This window comes from Aplidium turbinatum, chromosome 7, assembly GCF_918807975.1.
Source record: "Aplidium turbinatum chromosome 7, kaAplTurb1.1, whole genome shotgun sequence".
Classification (NCBI taxonomy): Eukaryota; Metazoa; Chordata; class Ascidiacea; order Aplousobranchia; family Polyclinidae; genus Aplidium; species Aplidium turbinatum.
This window is the reverse complement of record NC_137478.1, coordinates 13,601,407-13,608,335: the sequence shown is the minus strand read 5'-3', so window position 1 is coordinate 13,608,335 and position 6,929 is coordinate 13,601,407.

Here is a 6,929-nt window from a genome sequence, read left to right as displayed (position 1 = left end):
CACCGTTATGGTTGGCGAATCGCAGCTGCTCGCTGTACTAGTGAGTGCTCAGCCTTGTGCTGATAGCCGGGAAGAACGCCCCTTTCTTCACAATGTCCTCTGCCCTGGCGCCTGCTGGTTTTGTTGGCTCTTTCTTTGTTTCCACAAAGATAAGAGTTAAACTGACTGGTAAAGCGGTGGTCGAATAAATTTGTGGCAGAATACGGTGCGATACTGATGAGCCCAGCCTCATGGGCAAAACACGTGTCTGTCGCTGTCAATTCTTGCTACAAATCGGCTGCCGAGAAACATGTATGAAATGTCTTAGAAAAATATTTTTGAAAAGACAATTTTTTTTCAATAATTTTCACTTTTAGTACGTAAAAAAACTTTCTTAGACAATTTTTAATGACGTTAGTTTCAAACAAAAAGAATTAGACAGTTTCGCAAAAAAAAATTATTTTTCACTGTATGAAATGTCTTAGAAAAATTTTTTTGAAAAGACAATTTTTTTTCAATAATTTTCACTTTTAGTACGTAAAAATACTTTCTTAGACAATTTTTAATGACGTTAGTTTCAAACAAAAAGAATTAGACAGTTTCGCAAAAAAAAAATTATTTTTCACTGTATGAAATGTCTTAGAAAATTTTTTTGAAAAGACAATTTTTTTTCAATAATTTCCACTTTTAGTACGTAAAAAAACTTTCTTAGACAATTTTTAATGACGTTAGTTTCAAACAAAAAGAATTAGACAGTTTCGCAAAAAAAAATTATTTTTCACTGTATGAAATGTCTTAGAAAAATTTTTTTGAAAAGACAATTTTTTTTCAGTAATTTTCACTTTTAGTACGTAAAAAAACTATCTTAGACAATTTTTAATGACGTTAGTTTCAAACAAACAGAATTATACAGTTTCGCAAAAAAAAATTATTTTTCACTGTATGAAATGTCTTAGAAAAGTTTTTTTGAAAAGACAATTTTTTTTCAATAATTTTCACTTTTAGTACGTAAAAAAACTTTCTTAGACAATTTTTAATGACGTTAGTTTCAAACAAAAAGAATTGGATAGTTTCGCAAAAAAAAATTATTTTTCACTGTATGAAATGTCTTAGAAAAATTTTTGAAAATTTTTTTTGAAAAGAAAGTTTTTTTCAATAATTTTCACTTTTAGTACGTAAAAAAACTTTCTTAGACAATTTTTAATGACGTTAGTTTCAAACAAAAAGAATTAGACAGTTTTGCAAAAAAAAAATTATTTTTCACTGTATGAAATGTCTTAGAAAATTGTTTTGAAAAGACAATTTTTTTTCAATAATTTTCACTTTTAGTACGTAAAAAAACTATCTTAGACAATTTTTAATGACGTTAGTTTCAAACAAACAGAATTAGACAGTTTCGCAAAAAAAAATTATTTTTCACTGTATGAAATGTCTTAGAAAAGTTTTTTTGAAAAGACAATTTTTTTTCAATAATTTTCACTTTTAGTACGTAAAAAAACTTTCTTAGACAATTTTTAATGACGTTAGTTTCAAACAAAAAGAATTGGATAGTTTTGCAAAAAAAAATTATTTTTCACTGTATGAAATGTCTTAGAAAAATTTTTAAAAATTTTTTTTGAAAAGAAAATTTTTTTCAATAATTTTCACTTTTAGTACGTAAAAAAACTTTCTTAGACAATTTTTAATGACGTTAGTTTCAAACAAAAAGAATTAGACAGTTTCGCAAAAAAAAAATTATTTTTCACTGTATGAAATGTCTTAGAAAAGTTTTTTTGAAAAGACAATTTTTTTTCAATAATTTTCACTTTTAGAACGTAAAAAAACTTTCTTAGACAATTTTTAATGAGGTTGGTTTCAAACAAAAAGAATTAGACAGTTTCGCAAAAAAAAATTATTTTTCACTGTATGAAATGTCTTAGAAAAGTTTTTTTGAAAAGACAACTTTTTTTCAATAATTTTCACTTTTAGTACGTAAAAAAACTTTCTTAGACAATTTTTAATGACGTTAGTTTCAAACAAAAAGAATTAGACAGTTTCGCAAAAAAAATTATTTTTCACTGTATGAAATGTCTTAGAAAAGTTTTTTTGAAAAGACAATTTTTTTTCAATAATTTTCACTTTTAGTACGTAAAAAAACTTTCTTAGACAATTTTTAATGAGGTTAGTTTCAAACAAAAAGAATTAGACAGTTTCGCAAAAAAAAATTATTTTTCACTGTATGAAATGTCTTAGAAAAGTTTTTTTGAAAAGACAACTTTTTTTCAATAATTTTCACTTTTAGTACGTAAAAAAACTTTCTTAGACAATTTTTAATGACGTTAGTTTCAAACAAAAAGAATTGGATAGTTTCGCAAAAAAAAATTATTTTTCACTGTATGAAATGTCTTAGAAAAATTTTTGAAAATTTTTTTTGAAAAGAAAGTTTTTTTCAATAATTTTCACTTTTAGTACGTAAAAAAACTTTCTTAGACAATTTTTAATGACGTTAGTTTCAAACAAAAAGAATTAGACAGTTTTGCAAAAAAAAAATTATTTTTCACTGTATGAAATGTCTTAGAAAATTGTTTTGAAAAGACAATTTTTTTTCAATAATTTTCACTTTTAGTACGTAAAAAAACTATCTTAGACAATTTTTAATGATGTTAGTTTCAAACAAACAGAATTAGACAGTTTCGCAAAAAAAAATTATTTTTCACTGTATGAAATGTCTTAGAAAAGTTTTTTTGAAAAGAAAATTTTTTTTCAATAATTTTCACTTTTAGTACGTAAAAAAACTTTCTTAGACAATTTTTAATGACGTTAGTTTCAAACAAAAAGAATTGGATAGTTTCGCAAAAAAAAATTATTTTTCACTGTATGAAATGTCTTAGAAAAATTTTTGAAAATTTTTTTGAAAAGAAAGTTTTTTTCAATAATTTTCACTTTTAGTACGTAAAAAAACTTTCTTAGACAATTTTTAATGACGTTAGTTTCAAACAAAAACAACTAGACAGTTTCGCAAAAAAAAATTATTTTTCACTGTATGAAATGTCTTAGAAAAATTTTAAAAAATTTTTTTTTAAAAAAAAAATTTTTTTCAATAATTTTCACTTTTAGTACGTAAAAAAACTTTCTTAGACAATTTTTAATGACGTTAGTTTCAAACAAAAAGAATTAGACAGTTTCGCAAAAAAAAATTATTTTTCACTGTATGAAATGTCTTAGAAAAATTTTTGGAAATTTTTTTTCAAAAGAAAGTTTTTTTCAATAATTTTCACTTTTAGTACGTAAAAAAACTTTCTTAGACAATTTTTAATGACGTTAGTTTCAAACAAAAAGAATTAGACAGTTTCGCAAAAAAAAAATTATTTTTCACTGTATGAAATGTCTTAGAAAAGTTTTTTTGAAAAGACAATTTTTTTTCAATAATTTTCACTTTTAGTACGTAAAAAAACTTTCTTAGACAATTTTTAATGAGGTTAGTTTCAAACAAAAAGAATTAGACAGTTTCGCAAAAAAAAATTATTTTTCACTGTATGAAATGTCTTAGAAAAGTTTTTTTGAAAAGACAATTTTTTTTCAATAATTTTCACTTTTAGTACGTAAAAAAACTTTCTTAGACAATTTTTAATGACGTTAGTTTCAAACAAAAAGAATTAGACAGTTTCGCAAAAAAAAATTATTTTTCACTGTATGAAATGTCTTAGAAAAGTTTTTTTGAAAAGACAATTTTTTTTCAATAATTTTCACTTTTAGTACGTAAAAAAACTTTCTTAGACAATTTTTAATGACGTTAGTTTCAAACAAAAAGAATTAGACAGTTTCGCAAAAAAAAATTATTTTTCACGGTATGAAATGTCTTAGAAAAATATTTTTGAAAAGACAATTTTTTTTCAATAATTTCCACTTTTAGTACGTAAAAAAACTTTCTTAGACAATTTTTAATGACGTTAGTTTCAAACAAAAAGAATTAGACAGTTTCGCAAAAAAAAATTATTTTTCACTGTATGAAATGTCTTAGAAAAATTTTTTTGAAAAGACAATTTTTTTTCAATAATTTTCACTTTTAGTACGTAAAAAAACTTTCTTAGACAATTTTTAATGACGTTAGTTTCAAACAAAAAGAATTGGATAGTTTCGCAAAAAAAAATTATTTTTCACTGTATGAAATGTCTTTTTCTGTTAATAGATTTAGTTAACCATTGTATTTTTTTCAGATGTAGTAAATTTGTATGTATGTTATTCCTGAAGAGGACATCTTGTGATGTCGAAAACGTTCGATACTTAATTTGTTGCGTAATTTTATGCTTATGTAAATGTAATAAACTTGAAGATGCTAAACTTGATCACGTTGCTCGACTTCATATGCGTATGAAATGTCTTAGAAAAATTTTTGAAAATTTTTTTTGAAAAGAAAGTTTTTTTCAATAATTTTCACTTTTAGTACGTAAAAAAACTTTCTTAGACAATTTTTAATGACGTTAGTTTCAAACAAAAACAACTAGACAGTTTCGCAAAAAAAAATTATTTTTCACTGTATGAAATGTCTTAGAAAAATTTTTAAAAATTTTTTTTAAAAAGAAAATTTTTTTCAATAATTTTCACTTTTAGTACGTAAAAAAACTTTCTTAGACAATTTTTAATGACGTTAGTTTCAAACAAAAAGAATTAGACAGTTTCGCAAAAAAAAATTATTTTTCACTGTATGAAATGTCTTAGAAAAATTTTTGGAAATTTTTTTTCAAAAGAAAGTTTTTTTCAATAATTTTCACTTTTAGTACGTAAAAAAACTTTCTTAGACAATTTTTAATGACGTTAGTTTCAAACAAAAAGAATTAGACAGTTTCGCAAAAAAAAAATTATTTTTCACTGTATGAACGGTCTTAGAAAAGTTTTTTTGAAAAGACAATTTTTTTTCAATAATTTTCACTTTTAGTACGTAAATAAACTTTCTTAGACAATTTTTAATGACGTTAGTTTCAAACAAAAAGAATTAGACAGTTTCGCAAAAAAAAATTATTTTTCACTGTATGAAATGTCTTAGAAAAGTTTTTTTAAAAAGACATTTTTTTTTCAATAATTTTCACTTTTAGTACGTAGAAATACTTTCTTAGACAATTTTTAATGACGTTAGTTTCAAACAAAAAGAATTAGACAGTTTTGCAAAAAAAAAATTATTTTTCACTGTATGAAATGTCTTAGAAAACTGTTTTGAAAAGACAATTTTTTTTCAATAATTTTCACTTTTAGTACGTAAAAAAACTATCTTAGACAATTTTTAATGACGTTAGTTTCAAACAAACAGAATTAGACAGTTTCGCAAAAAAAAATTATTTTTCACTGTATGAAATGTCTTAGAAAAGTTTTTTTGAAAAGACAATTTTTTTTCAATAATTTTCACTTTTAGTACGTAAAAAAACTTTCTTAGACAATTTTTAATGACGTTAGTTTCAAACAAAAAGAATTGGATAGTTTCGCAAAAAAAAATTATTTTTCACTGTATGAAATGTCTTAGAAAAATTTTTAAAAATTTTTTTTGAAAAGAAAATTTTTTTCAATAATTTTCACTTTTAGTACGTAAAAAAACTTTCTTAGACAATTTTTAATGACGTTAGTTTCAAACAAAAAGAATTAGACAGTTTCGCAAAAACAAAAATTATTTTTCACTGTATGAAATGTCTTAGAAAAGTTTTTTTGAAAAGACAATTTTTTTTCAATAATTTTCACTTTTAGAACGTAAAAAAACTTTCTTAGACAATTTTTAATGAGGTTGGTTTCAAACAAAAAGAATTAGACAGTTTCGCAAAAAAAAATTATTTTTCACTGTATGAAATGTCTTAGAAAAGTTTTTTTGAAAAGACAACTTTTTTTCAATAATTTTCACTTTTAGTACGTAAAAAAACTTTCTTAGACAATTTTTAATGACGTTAGTTTCAAACAAAAAGAATTAGACAGTTTCGCAAAAAAAAATTATTTTTCACTGTATGAAATGTCTTAGAAGAGTTTTTTTGAAAAGACAACTTTTTTTCAATAATTTTCACTTTTAGTACGTAAAAAAACTTTCTTAGACAATTTTTAATGACGTTAGTTTCAAACAAAAAGAATTGGATAGTTTCGCAAAAAAAAATTATTTTTCACTGTATGAAATGTCTTAGAAAAATTTTTGAAAATTTTTTTTGAAAAGAAAGTTTTTTTCAATAATTTTCACTTTTAGTACGTAAAAAAACTTTCTTAGACAATTTTTAATGACGTTAGTTTCAAACAAAAAGAATTAGACAGTTTTGCAAAAAAAAAATTATTTTTCACTGTATGAAATGTCTTAGAAAATTGTTTTGAAAAGACAATTTTTTTTCAATAATTTTCACTTTTAGTACGTAAAAAAACTATCTTAGACAATTTTTAATGACGTTAGTTTCAAACAAACAGAATTAGACAGTTTCGCAAAAAAAAATTATTTTTCACTGTATGAAATGTCTTAGAAAAGTTTTTTTGAAAAGACAATTTTTTTTCAATAATTTTCACTTTTAGTACGTAAAAAAACTTTCTTAGACAATTTTTAATGACGTTAGTTTCAAACAAAAAGAATTGGATAGTTTCGCAAAAAAAAATTATTTTTCACTGTATGAAATGTCTTAGAAAAATTTTTGAAAATTTTTTTGAAAAGAAAGTTTTTTTCAATAATTTTCACTTTTAGTACGTAAAAAAACTTTCTTAGACAATTTTTAATGACGTTAGTTTCAAACAAAAACAACTAGACAGTTTCGCAAAAAAAAATTATTTTTCACTGTATGAAATGTCTTAGAAAAATTTTTAAAAATTTTTTTTGAAAAAAAAATTTTTTTCAATAATTTTCACTTTTAGTACGTAAAAAAACTTTCTTAGACAATTTTTAATGACGTTAGTTTCAAACAAAAAGAATTAGACAGTTTCGCAAAAAAAAATTATTTTTCACTGTATGAAATGTCTTAGAA